Below are 14,925 nucleotides of genomic sequence, written 5' to 3'. Positions count from 1 at the left end.
TATGAAAAGAGTACCTGTGTGCACCTCCATGTCTCAGAACCCATCCCAAGTTCTATGCAGTTCCACGACGTCAGAGATGGAAAGCCAACACACTCACTTTGGGTGAAAATCGTACCATTAATTGGCTAATGATCAAGACATACTTTGGTGTAGAATGGAATATTCAAGGCACATTGATCCGAGCACTTCAACAACTTGAGCAAATAATGCACGGCAACATCGACCGCTTCCTTTACCAAAGTGCTATCTTTTGCAAAACATTGAAACACATTTTGGAGGTCCCTAGCCACATTGACTACCATTTTCCTCCACTCAGTTTCAATCCCAATGAATGGATCGATGCTCAGGTTACAAGCTGACTCTATCAAAGAGTCATCTTCTTAGAAGCATGCCACATATCTCTGTTTGAACAAATGGTGGATACGGGCTACCTGGAAACAAAGCAAAAATTGTATGGTGCTAAGTCTAGACAGCAGGATCGACTGGCATGACACAAATTCCATAGCCATTAGATTACACACATGGCATCCCAACTCCATGATCACAATAAGCCATAACCTGAGGATAGGTAATAAAATGGAACCGGGTGTATGTTGTCTCTTGGCCAACATGGACTTAGGTAGCACAAAATGTGTGTGTAGAGTAGCGACAAAGCTCCGCTTGTACTTGCATAAGGCTAGGAATAATCTCTCTTAGGAATCCTCAACATGCAAGTTGTACTTGCAACTCCTACATGCAAGTCCTACATGCAAGTCCTACATGCGAGTTCTACATGCAAGTTCTACATGTGAGTTCAACATGCAACTTGCAACTCCAATATGCAAGTTCTACATGTAGAGAGAGAATGTCTTACAATTCCTACATGCAGAGAGAGAAGCTCTCCAACTTGTATAAATATCCCATAATGGAATGAAGCCAACACTCTTTGAAGCATTGTATTGTGTTCTACTTTGGTATTCCAAGCAATTGTCTCCAAGTGTCCATTCTTTCTTTGCACTCCATGTCCAAAATCATGTCCTAACCTTGAAACTCCTCCTCCCCTCTCATCCAACCTTGCAACCCATCCTCTCCTCCTCCTTCTCCTCCTTTCTCCTCCTCCTCCTCCCCTCTCCTCCATCCTTGCAGCCCATCCTCTCCTCCTCCTCCTCCTACTCCTCCTCTTCCTCCTTCTTTCTCATCTGCCTCCTCCCCTCTCCTCCAACCTTGCAACCCATCCTCTCGTCATCGTCGTCCTCCTCCTCCTTTCTCCTCCTCCTGCCTCCTCCTCCTCCTCCTCCTCCCTTCTCCTCCCTTCTCCTCCTCCCTCCTCCTCCCTTCTCCTACTAACACTTATTTCATTAATTTTGGACTTGTCAATGTACAAATTCATTTTTACATATACTTTTGGACTAGTTTTCAAATCTTCAAAGCACATATAAAAACATAAAAACAAGCATTTTTTAATATATTTTTTAAGGACATGAAACTAAAATTATAAAATTTAACATAGCCTAGATAAGTTACATGAAAAAATAAGATTCGGTTGTTGTAAACTCTCTTAATATTTAATGGTGTTAATAAACACCTTCAAAAGTTAAGCCTGAGATAAGTTACACAAAAAAGAGTGGTTCAATAATTGTAAACTCTCTTCATATTTATAATAGTGTTTAGGAAACACTTTCAAAAGTTACAAGTGGAAGTAGCAAACTCTCACAATATTTATAATTTAGGTGTTGAAAAACACCAAAAGTTACAATAAGACTCTCATTGGAAGGCAAATTACACCAAAAGTTACAATAAGACTCTTACTGGAAGGCAAATTTATTTTCAAGACTACAGCCATTCAATTTGATGAATTTTCTATTTTCAAGTCTTTAGCCTAAATTCAACCCATTCAAGAGCTGAGCTCATCTCATCCTCATCGATGTAGTTAAAATTATAGAAGAGAAGTAAGGATTGATGAATTTTCTCCTACATAACACTTTGTTTATTCCGAATGGCTTGCGCTTCCTCGGGGGAAAATCTTCCATAACGAGCCACATGCGAAGATATCTCACTTTGAAAGTCTATCAACTCTCTCCTATATGACTGCAATTTATCTATTTCAGTAGTAGCCATACTTATTTTTCTTTCCTCTTCCTTCTCTAAGCCCTTCTGACAAGCAAAGTCATCCTTCTCGTACTGGGTTAATGGAGCTGGATTTTGCTTTCTCTCCTCTCTCTTTCCTTGGTTCTCGGCAATCCATTCTTTGAGGCTACTAATGGCTTGCTCGACAGAATCGATTACCTTAAAAAGATCCATAATGGCTACAAGATGAAAGGAGTATGCTTGAGAAGAGGAGGTAAGGCTGCGGGCAAGATGGAAGGAGCAAGCTTGAGGAGAGGAGTAAGGTAAGAAGAGTAAAGTGGAAGAAGTGTGGAGAGGAGTAAGGTAAGAAGAGTAAAGTGGAAGAAGTTTTTGCTGCGGGTGAGATATAGAAGACGAACGAGGTGAGGAAGGTAACGAGAGTGAGGAAAGATATAGAAGACGAACGAGGTGAGGAAGGTAACCAGATTGAGGAAGGTAACTAGAGGAGGTAAGGCAAGATGAAAGGAGTATGCTTGAGAAGAGGAGGCAAGGCTACGGGCAAGATGAAAGGAGCAAGCTTGAGGAGAGGAAGGAGCAAGCTTGAGGAGAGGAGTAAGGTAAGAAGAGCAAAGTGGAAGAAGTGTCTGCTGCAGGTGAGATATAGAAGATGAACGACTACTAGGGAATTTATAGAACTACAGATGCAAGACCGTAATGCGAGATGACTAGATGCAAGACCGTAATGCGAGACATTATAAAATAAAATGATGGGATGCAAGACCGTAATGGGAGACATTTGAGACATGTAAGATAGTGATAGTACATTGAAATCTATAAAATAAAATGATGGAACACAAGAATGATATAATTAATAGAATCTCATCATGAGATATTCTTTTAATATAATATAAGTTAGTAATTATTAGAATCTCATCATGAGATATTCTTTTAATATAATATAAGTTAGACTTGCTGTACATAATAAATGATAGATTTTGAGTACATTGAAATCTATAAAATAAAGTGATGGAACATAAGAATGATATAATTATTAGATTCTCATCATAAGATATTTATTGTACATAATAAATTAGACTTTCAAAAAAGTAAAACCTAATGTATTGTAATGAATAAATATCATAAAATATCCTGATGTATTGCAACATTTAACATAAGTTTAAAAAACACTATCATTAATCAATACAAACAAGATAAAAGTCTTCAAGGACTCATGTTTCTTTCTACATGTTTTACAACTGAATAGAGTCTGATGAGTCCTCTTGAGGCTATGATTCTCTAAGAGTACATTGAGTCTCTACTTGTGTGGATGGTGTACATTGAGATTCTACTTCTGGTGCAATCAGGATAGACTTAATCTCTTCCTCCTTTACAAGATGTGATGTTGTAGATGCACATTGAGTCTCCACTTCTTGTGTAGGAAGAATGCATTGAGTCTCTAATTCAAGTGTAGACTGTAATGCTTCTACTTGAGGCTGTGATACAGAAGAAGACTGAATTGTCTCTTCTTTTTCTTTGGCTCCCTCAGGTTCTTCACATTGATTCCATCATGTTGTTTCCCAATGGTAGCAGTTAGATAGTGAACAGTCTTAGCTATAAAATCTTGTAGCTCGAGCTTGGTATATGCTTCTATTGAGACATGTTCAAAAATTTCATTGAGATACAACATGAAGTTGTAGGCAATTTTCTCCACCTACTACTAAACATGTCTTTCTGCTCCACTGCGAGGCGTGTCTAGAAATTTGGTTGGTCTTGATGCTCCCTGATTTTCATAATCGCAGAAACTAACTTGTTTGTAGACCTGTCCATCATGACATATGACAAAGTGAATTTGTGTAGTAAATAGTAAGATGCATGTTCATAATGATATGATAAAAGAACACTTACCTGAACACCCCGTGAAAGCCTGTAAATGAGTTGACAAACCAACAATGGTTGTCATCAAGATACCATACTATCAAGCTCCAATGTGAACTACATCACCAATAAAGAGCGATAAGATTTATCACAATATTAAGTATTAATTGACACAATATTATAAATAAGAGAGTAAAAGAAAGATTGAGACCATACTTACTTCTCATAGTATGGCATAAAGACAAGTAGTATGCCATCCAAGTCTAAAGGTTGTAGAATTGAAGAAACATCATCTATTGTCTTCTTGGTATCACTAAGTACAGCTAAAAGAAGAGAATCGAGCATACAGACGCGATTCTGTACTGATCTAGGAAAGTGAGATATAACCGTACTGCAGCAATAAATAAACAAATATTAGAAGCAGATTGAATCAAATGATTGAAGTATCAAGCCAAGAGATGTTCATATCAAACCTGAGGATGGCCATCATGACTTTGTCATTAGCCTCTTTCAAAGGGTCGGAGAGGATTGTAACTTCCTCGCTACCAAAAGTCAAAACACGAGGTTGCTTGCTAATGATGACCCTAACCTCAGAAGAGCTCCCCATTTCGTCCAATACAGTGGTTACATTAGGACAACTTATGGGCGTAGCAACCAATGTTTCCTCTGGATGCTCCACCACGTTATTAATAAATGCCTTAATGATAGATGACATAAATGCATATAGATGCAAGTCTGTATATGTCGACAATGAGGTTTCACCGCCTCTCAAATTAAAAATTTGAGCAAGGAGCAAAAAGCAGTTATATCCGACTCTCCACCCACAACTGTGGTCATCATTCTGCTTCGATGTAGGGCATGTTATATACTCTATTTGATCTTCCAAGTCACCCTCCATTTGCATAAGTGCATCTATAGCACCTACCAACTTTCGAGCAGATCTACACATCAAAATAGAAAACATAAATGAATGTGCGCATTGCATAGGATGCATCTCATTGACATAATTATGACACAAGTAGGTTATACTTACTCTGACACATTGCCATGGATAGATGCTATTGAATTGACAAAGAAGCATTGCTTGGCTAAGATGTCCACAATTACCAAGCTCCAATGCAAGCTACATTATCAATTAAGAATAATTATTATTTGATATAATCCTCCACAATGTAAGAGATAAGCTAGGTAGGGATTGATACTCACTCCTCGTGATATGCAGTAAAGATAACTCGTGCCGCAGTCAAATCAATAGGTTGCAACCACTTAAAAACATCATCTATGGTCTTCTGCTTATTGCTAAGTACACTAGAAACAAGAGGATCGACCATATATGCACATCTTTGTATATATAGGTGAAGCTGTTGTAAAACCATACTGCAATAAAAAGAAAAGAATATTAGTTTATTTGATCCAATGGAAATACAAAAGCATAAAGTCAGTAAAAAGTTTGTGTCAAACCTGAGGATGGCTATTATGACCTTGTCATTAACCTCTTTCTTGAAGTTTATGAGGATTGAAATGTCCTCTTCATCGAATAGAAAAGTAAGAGGTTGTTCTCGAACTTGAAACCTAACTTGAAATGACTTCTCCATTTGCTGCAATGTATGATTATTTTCTAGATTCATCCGATGGATAGCCAGAGTAGCTTTGCTTTCTTGAGATGAGCTTTCTATATTCTCTACTCTAGCTATGTCCTCCTCATCCTCCTCCTCTCCCTTCTCCTATAAAAGGATAAAATAATTATGAGATTCAAAATTTTAAATTAATTATAAATTTAAAAAGACCTTTAAATGAATAAAGAAAATTAAACATAAGTTTTCATACCTCTACATATCTTCGTGGTCTTTTTATGTAACCTTCAGAGGCAAGGTCAGTGTCATATATCTTCTTCTGCTTCCTTGCTATCACTGGTGTCCTCACTATTATATCCAGAGCTTTGATCATTTTCATCATCTTTCTTGCTTTCATCATACATGATCATCTCTATGTCAGCATCCTCTTCATGTGAGATCGGACCTTTCTTATCAAACTTTATTGTGAGATAAGCCACGGTATCAAGGTATTCCAAGCAAGCAGGGCTCTCAATAATATTTACATTGTGTCCTTTTCTGATAAGAGCTTCAAACAGATGTCCCATTTGACACAATGTGACTTCCCATCCGGACGGTAGCAAAAATTCCATCATACTAATTAAAAGATCAGCACTTTTTGCTGGCCTTTCATAGTGATTTGCATTGCGATGGAGGGGACTTAGAGCTTCATGCTCTTCTAGCAGTAGTTGCAATCTCTTTGCATTCCCTCTTATATTGTTTTGTAAGGAGTGATCATTGTAAGGGCTCTTCATGCACAAGAAAAAGGTTTCTAGACTCTGTATCTTGAGACCGCATTCTCTCTTGTCCCTTTTTCTTGAGTATATACCATTGTAAATCTTAAGCTCATTGCCATATTGTTTTTCTAGGGTAGCAGACATTTGTTCCTTGTCATCTTTATCAGCAAATATGACTATATTACATTGTCCCACTCTACCAATGGTGGTATGTAATATTCTGTCAAGGAGTTGACGAATGTCATCCGGTGATATTTCATAGATAAAGAAAAGCTGAGGTCTCTCCCAAGCAGTGTCGTCGGACAAAAAATCATTCAATGAAACTCCCTTACACTCAACACTCTTTCCAGACTCTAAAATGATTTCATGTATGAAAAAAAAGCACTTGTTCAAAGTTTTTTCTTTTCTGAGAGTGTGCTTATTGATGACTTTTTGTGCATATGCATACACATTTTCCGGAATGTCACTTCTCATAGAGGGAGTAATTTCAGATCCATCATCTTCTACCTTCACCCATTTATGTGCCCAAGCCTTCTGTTTCGCTGACGGTAAAGCTGATGCCATCTGCCTCACAATGTTATGATCAATTTTACATTGGCTAATTGGAATATTTTTTTCTCCCAATAAATATTCAATTGCACTCTTTACTGCATCACGCTTGACCTGTTGGATGATGCAATCTTCCATGCAATGATCTTTATCCTTTTTGCCAAAAAACCATTCTTTGGACATTAATTTCTCTACAGCAAGACTTGCGTATTTGTCTGGTAGGTTTCTTAAAGGCCTCCACATCCGAGCTGTCATCTCTTTTTTCTCAATCTTCTTTGCCTTCTCTTTAATCAATGATGAAGCCTCATATGTGACATCTCCTTTCTCACATGCAAGACACACGTCTTTGATCTGATGAAAAACGTCATCAACGGAAAAGTATGCTTGTGTAGTCTTGATACCCATCCCTTACTGTCTTAAAGCTTGTAATCACCTCTGCTCTTTCCTGCTTTCCCCTTGGTACAATGGCACTCAAGCATGTGTAGAAGTCAACAAGATTATCCACTTCCACTTTAGTTGCAGTTCTTTTGAGAGTGGTCAAAGGAGAATTAAAAGTTTTCCATATGATCCTAGCTTTGAGCAACATCTCTGAAGTGGAGGTGATTTTTTGTAGTGCATAAATGTCATGATTAAGTCTTTCCGACTCAATCAAATATTTTTTCTCGTTCTTGAAGATACAAATGCATGCAGAATAGTAGTGAAATTGAGGCACACTCGCGAAGGTTTGATAAGTAATTTCTCCTTTCTTGTATGCATCTCTAGAGCACTCATTACAAGCATAGGCATAGTGCTGACCATCTATTGCCTCAAATGTACAATGAGCTAAGAAATTTCTCTTGGCATCCCTTATATGTTGTTCTGGATCATTCACTGAACTCTGTCCTTCTTGAAGTGAGGGAACTTGTTTTCCGAGGAACTTAGTGAATTGCATCTCAAAATCTATAGGCTGAGAGAAATTCAATGGATTGACTACAATCTCCCATGACTGGCCAAAATGTTCTTGGACGGAGTACCAAATTAGAAACAACTGGTTTTTTTCCATCAATCAAAGCCTGAAAAATCTTTTCAGCATAGGCTGTATCTAAGGTCCTGCTGTTGGTGAAGACACTTGCTTTGACCACTGTTGAAGCATGTATAACTTGAGTCTTCTGGCCCCATATATATCCTGGATCCTCATTTGTCATAGCCTCATTCAAGTGAAGATTTAGGTTCTTCATTGATAACATTTCTGCTTCTAGATCTGACTCCATTTCAAGACCCTCTGCATCCTCTTCATGTTCTTCCTCTTCTCTTCTTTGCCCTTTCTTTGTATATGAACGACCTCTTTTTCTAGTTATAGGACTTGGAACTGTAGCTCGTGAAGTACTTGCCTTTTGCATTTGACATCAAGGTTTATTTTTTAGGGGCTCAATGTGAACTGCTTTAGATCGCCCTACTTCTTCTTCTATTGCCTCAACTTCAGGTATACTTAAGGGCTTCACTTGTTCTGTTATTCCATCAACTTCATGAGTTACACCATCTAAGTAAGTAATACCATGAACAAGAGATGTGTGTGCATGTCCTGTCTTATCTGATGCATGTCGTGTCTCACTCAATTCAATTTCTGTCTGAGATGCATGTGAATGTCCGGTCTCCACCAATTCAATTCTTGTCTCAAATGTAGATCCCTTGTAAGCATCCACGTGTACAAGACCCTCATCCATTGCTACAATGTGTTCTGTCTCATCCACTCCACTTCCTCTCTCATTTGTATTACCATGAACCAGGTCTACATGGCATGTCTCATCACTTCCTTTCTCATGTGTGGATTCTTGCACCTTAGGTCCCTCCAATGAAGTTGAACCTTGTTCGATGACACCCTGAAAGTATTCAAGGATAATCTTTGACTGCATTTTTCTTGCTTCCTCAATGGGAAATTCCTCCCACACATGTTGAAGGATCTCCAATGTAGGAACCAATTCAAGAAATCTAGGTACTTTTGGCGGCGACATCACAAAGTGCATTGCATCTTTCTTAGAAAGAAGAAACGATCTGTTGCTCATTCTTGACTTTGTGTAAATCATCATTGTACTGCTGTCTTTTTCAATTTTTATTCCTACTAAGGTGCCCCCTTGAATCAAATTGCTCTTTGAGAAAGATACATTTGATGCCCACTCATCTTTCTCCAACTCTCTCTTTGTCATCACTAGAATGAGATTTCCTTTACTTAAGACCAAGAACCATGCTTTCTTTGTTGTGTCAACAACTGTCCAGTTTGTGAAGTCCTTTGGGGCATAAATTCTTCCATTGTATTTCAGTGTCATACCATTGACAAATGTTGTAGCCTCAAGATCCATCCTGTATTCAAGCACAACACAAATTTTAAGTACTTTGACAAACTATAATTACTTTGAAAAATCAAAAGTACAATGAGTCCCATTAATACACCTCCAATTTTTATTCTTCCCAATCATAAGTATCAATTTCATGCTTTGGGAATAGCCTAAAAGGCTTTACAAGGCTTAGAGCATAAATGCTTTGGGAATAGCCTAAAAGGCTTTACAAGGCTTAGAGCATAAATGTGAAAAAAAATAAGGATTTACAATGATCTCTGAATACAAATTTGAAGTCTATCATATATAAGTGCAAAATGCTCTGTCAACTCCCGCAACTGATATAAGTGTAAAATGCTCTGTCAACTTCCACAACTGTAATCTGTCATGTCCACTGATACAACTTTCAATCATCTTGAAAGTTTAAAAACCTTAATCATTGCTTAAATGGTAGGGTTGTTGTGACTGTGAAACCGAATGTGAACGAATGGACTAACTCCGATTAGGAATTAGTCGGGAAATTTTGAGCATGGCTTTGATTGGTTTTTTTGGAGTTCTCTCCTCTAAGGACAAACTAATCTATGCTAATCTAGACTACACCAACCGTCGAAGCGAAGAAAAGCAAGAAATAATTTCTTTTCCATTGTTCTTTTTAATATCCTTAGGTTGCGAATTAAAAGCAAAAAATAATCTATTTTCTATTATTCTTTTTAATACACTAAGGTTGTGAGTTTAAAAAAGATAAAATTTATATTTTATCTTTTTTAAACTCACACCCCTTTCTCTCTCTCTCCCCCCCCTTCTCTCCCCCCCCTTCTCTCTCTCTCCCCCCCCTTCTCTCTCGCTGCCGCCCCCATCCTCCCACCCCACCTCCCCCATTCTCACTCCCACGCCCATGCCCATTCTTTCACCTTCCCCATTCCCACTCCCTCTCCCACTCCCATCCTCCCACCCCTTTCTCTCTCTCTCTCCCCCCTTCTCTCCCCCCCCTTCTCTCTCTCTCCCCCCCCTTCTCTCTCGCTGCCGCGACAGCGGCCCCCCCTTCTCTCTCTCTCCCTCCCCCTTCTCTCTCTCTCCCTCCCCCTTCTCATTTTAAAAAAGATAAAATTTATATTTTCAAAAACTAATTTACTTACAACTCATAAGAATTGAACATTCACATTAATAAGAAGTTAAAATCTTAATAAATTTGAATTTAAATAATAAAAACTATAAAGTAGTTTAACTTAAAGTTTATGAAAAAATAACATAAAATAAAGAAAATAAGACTTAAAATTAAAAATTTAATATTTACCTAGAAGAATATATTAATTCTCCCTAAAAAGAAATAAATTAAAGTAATAATAACGAATGTAAGTTAAACTACTTTTAAAATTTTAATTTAAAATGTAATAAAATTAAAATTATACTTTTTATATTCCAAAACAAAATGCATTATAGTCTAAATTAAACTAGTAAATTGAAAATGAAAGTGAAACTCATTTTAAATTCAAAAACAAAGAAAAATTTAAAATTCAAGTTTCTACAAGTTTTGCTTTTAGCATACATTTGTCTTTTCACATCCACGCATTTGTCTTTTTAAACACAAGGTTGTCTTTTATCACAATTTTCAAGTTTTCACACGTTTATCTTTTCAAACACAAGGATTCATAGTTTAAAAAAAGGCGGGAAATTTGAAATTCTAGTTTCCACACGTTTCTCTTTTCAAACACCAAGGTTTATAGTTTTGTTTGTTTAAGTTTCGACTAAATCACACACCAATCTCCTCTAATATGCCTCATTGATCGTAGCTCCCAAATTCTTCCATCAAAACATCTCTCCTTTATCTCTTCTTGATCGTCGCCCACTCATTTTTTCTCCTCATTGGTAAGATTTTATATCTCGATCGTACTTTCTCTTGTGCCCTTCCTCTCTAAATTTTCATCAAACACCAAGGTTTATAGTTTTGTTTGTTTAAGTTTCGACTAAATCACACACCAATCTCCTCTCATATGCCTCATTGATTGTAGCTCCCAAATTCTTCCATCAAAACATCTCTCCTTTATCTTTTCTCGATCGTCACCCACTCATTTCTCCTCTTCATTGGTAAGATTTTCTATCTCGATCGTACTTTCTCTTGTGTCCTCCCTCTCTAAATTTTCATCTCTCTCACTCTTCTCTCTCTCTCTTTCCTCTCCACTCTAGTCTACGTTTCCTCTCATCTTAGTCTACTCTCTCCCCTCCTCTTCATTTCCCCTCTCTCTCTCTCTCTCCCACTCTCTCCTCACCTTTTCTCTCTCTCTCACTTGCGCTCCCCACTCTCTCTCTCACTTGCCGCGGCCTCCCCCCTCTCTCTCTCTCCCTCCCCTCTCTCTCTCTCCCCCCTCTCTCCCTCTCGCTGCCGCGGCAGCGGCCTCCCCCCCCTCTCTCTCTCTCTCTCCCTCTCTCTCTCTCCCCCCCTCCCTCTCTTTCATTGCCACGGCAGCAGCTCCCCCCTCTCTCTCTCTCTCCCCCCTCTCTCTCGCTGCTGTGCCTCCCCCCCTTCTCTCTCTCTCCCCCCCTTCTCTCTCACTGCTGCGGCAGCGCCCCCCCCCTCTCTCTCTCCCTCCCCCTCTCTCTCGCTGCCGCGCCCCCCCTTCTCTCTCCCCCCCTCCTCTCTCGCTGTCGCGACAGCGGCCCCCCCTCCCCTTCTCTCTCTGCCGCCCCCTCCTCTCCCACCCCCTTCTCTCTCTCTCCCCCCCTTCTCTCTCGCTGCCGCGATAGCGGCCCCCCCTTCTCTCTCGCTGCCGCGGCAGCGGCCCCCCCTTCTCTCTCTCTCCCTCCCCCTCTCTCTCGCTGCCGCGCCCCCCCTCTCTCTCTCCCCCCCTCCTCTCTTGCTGCCGCTGCAGCGGCCCCCCCCTCTCTCTCTCCCCTCCCCTCCCCTCCCTCTCTCCCCCCCCCTCCCTCTCCCCCTCCCGTCTCTCCGCTGCCGCGGCAACGGCCTCCCCCCCCTCTCTCTCTCTCCTCCCCCTTTCTCTCCCCCCCTCCTCTCTCGCTGCCGCGGCAGCAGCCCCCCTCCTCTCTCTCTCTCCCTCCCCCTCTCTCTCGCTGCCGCATCCCCCCCCTTCTCTCTCTCCCCCCCTCCTCTCTCGTTGCCGCGGCAGCGGCCCCCCCCTCTCTCTCTCCCCTCCCCTCCCCTCCCTCTCCCCCCTCTCTCTCTCTCCCCCCCCTCTCTCTTGCTGCCCCCTCTTCTCTCTCTCCCCCACCTCCTCTCTCGCTACCGCAGCAGCGGCCCCCCCTCTCTCGCTCTCCCTCCCCTCTCTCTCGTTGCCATGCCCCCCCTTCTCTCTCTCCTCCCCCTCCTCTCTCGCTGCCGTGGCAGCCCCCCCTCCTCCCTCTCCCCCCGCTCTCTCGCTGCCGCAACAGCGGCCCCCCCTCTCTCTTCCCTCTCCCCCCCCTCCCTCTCTCGCTGCCGCGGAAGCGGCCCCCCCTCTCTCTCTCCCCTCCCCTCCCCTCCCTCTCCCCCCTCTCTCTCTCTCCCCCCCTCTCTCTCGCTGCCCCCCCTTCTCTCTCTCCCCCCCTCCTCTCTCGCTGCCGTGGTAGCGGCCCCCCCCTCTCTCTCTCTCCCTCCCCTCTCTCTCGCTGCCGCGCCCCCCCCTCCTCTCTCTCCCCCCCCTCCTCTCTCACTGCCGTGGCAGCCCCCCCTCCTCTCCCTCCCCCCCTCCTCTCTCGCTGCCGTGGCAGCGGCCCCCCCTCTCTCTTTCCTCTTCCCCCCTCTCTCCGCTGGCGCGGCAGCGGCCTCCCTCCCTCTCTCTCTCTCCCCCCCTCTCTCGCACTGCCGCGCCCCCCCTTCTCTCTCTCCCCCCCTCTCCTCTCTTGCTGCCGCGGCAGTGACCCCCCCTTCTCTCTCTCTCCCCCCCTCCTCTCTCGCTGCCGTGGCAGCTGCCCCCCCTTCTCTCTCCCCCCCTCCTCTCTCGCTGCAGCGATAGCAGCCCTCTCCCTCCCCCTCTCTCTCGCTGCCGTGCCCCCTCCCCTTCTCTCTCCCCCTCCTCCTCTCTCGCTGTAGCGGCAGCGGCTCCCCCCTCTCTCTCTCCCCTCCCCTCCCCTCCCTCTCCCCCCCTCTCTCCGCTGCCACGGTAGCGGCCTCCCCCCCTTTCTCTCGCTGCCCCCCCCTTCTCTCTCTCCCCCCCTCTTCCTCTCTCGCTACCACGGCAGCGGCCCCCCCTCTCTCTCTCCCTCCCCCTCTCTCTCGTTGCCACCCCCCTTCTCTCTCTCCCCCCCTCCTCTCTCGCTGCCGCCTCTCTATCTCCCCTCTCCTCCCCTCCCTCCCCCCCCCCTCCCTCTCCCTCCCTCTCTCCACTGCCGTGGCAGCGGCCTCCCCCCCCTCTCTCTCTCCCCCCCCCCTCGCGGCTTCCCCCCTCTCTCCCCTCTCTTCCCCCCCCTCCCCCTTCTCTCCCCCCTCCCTTTCTCTCCCCTCTCTTTCCCCCCCCTTCTCTCCTCTCTCTCCCTCTCTCTTTCTCTCTCTCTCTTTTGCTGCTGAGGCAGCAAGACTCTCTCTCTTATAATCTCTCTCTAAAAATCTTTCCTTCACTTTTCTCTCTCTAAGTTCTCTCTCTATAATAAAATTTCAAAGAATACAAATTTTAAAAAAAGTACCTGGAAGAAAGTTGAAATCTATGCTTGTGCTTGCTTTTGCTCTTCCTCCTCTTTTTGCTTCTCCTCTTGCTCTTCCTTGTTGAAATGAGAGAAACAATGAGAGAAGGAGAGTATATATAAGAAAACTAGGGTTTTAAGTGCTTCCCTCTCATTGGTCCTTCTATAACATTATCTCCTCTCCCATTGGCCTCTCTATTAGATTATCTTCTCTCTCTCTCCCACCCACTCCCATCCTCCCACCCCATTCCCACTCCCACCCCCATCCTCCCACCCCATTCCCACTCCCACGCCCACGCCCATTCTTTCATCTTCCCCATTCCCACTCCCTCTCCCATTCCCATCCTCCCACCCCACCCCTCCCACTCCCACCCTCACCCCACCCCCACCTCCCCCATTCCCACTCCCACTCCCACTCCCATTCTCCCACCCACTCCCATCCTCCCACCTCCACCTCTCACTCCCACTCCCATCCTCCCACCCCCACCCCTCTCCCCCCATTCCCACTCCCACTCCCATTCTCCCACCCTTATCCTCCCACCTCACCTCTCCCACTCCCATCCTCCCACTCCCTCTCCCACTCCCACTCCCATTTTCCCACCCCCCCACCTCCCCCATTCCCACTCCCTCTCCCACTCCCACTCCCATTTTCCCACCCCCCCCACCTCCCCCATTCCCACTCCCTCCCCCATCCTCCCACCCCACCCCTCCCACTTCCACCCCCACCTCCCCCATTCCCACTCCCATCCTCCCACCTCACCCCTCCCACTTCCACCCCTACCTCCCCCATTCCCACTCCCTCTCCCACTCCCATCCTCCCACTCCCACTCCCCACCCCTCCCACTCCCACTCCCATCCTCCCACCCTCACCCCACCCCCACCTCCCCCATTCCCACTCCCTCTCCCACTCCCACTCCCATTCTCCCACCCCCACCCCCACCTCCCCCATTCCCACTCCCTCTCCCACTCCCACTCCCATTCTCCCACCCCCACCCCCACCCCCACCTCCCCCATTCCCACTCCCTCTCCCACTCCCACTCCCATCCTCCCACCCCCACCCCCACCCCCACCGCCCCCATTCCCACTCCCTCTCCCACTCTCCCTTTCTCCCACTACCACCCTCCCACACTCCCTTTCTCCACTTTCCCACTCTCCCTTTCTCCCACTCTCCCTTTCTCCCACTACCACCCTCCCAACTATCAA

This window comes from Dipteris shenzhenensis, chromosome 18, assembly GCF_047967505.1.
Source record: "Dipteris shenzhenensis isolate YYH24624 ecotype China chromosome 18, Dip_SZ_1.0, whole genome shotgun sequence".
In the NCBI taxonomy this organism is placed as follows: domain Eukaryota; kingdom Viridiplantae; phylum Streptophyta; class Polypodiopsida; order Gleicheniales; family Dipteridaceae; genus Dipteris; species Dipteris shenzhenensis.
Note: the sequence above shows the minus strand (reverse complement) of the source record.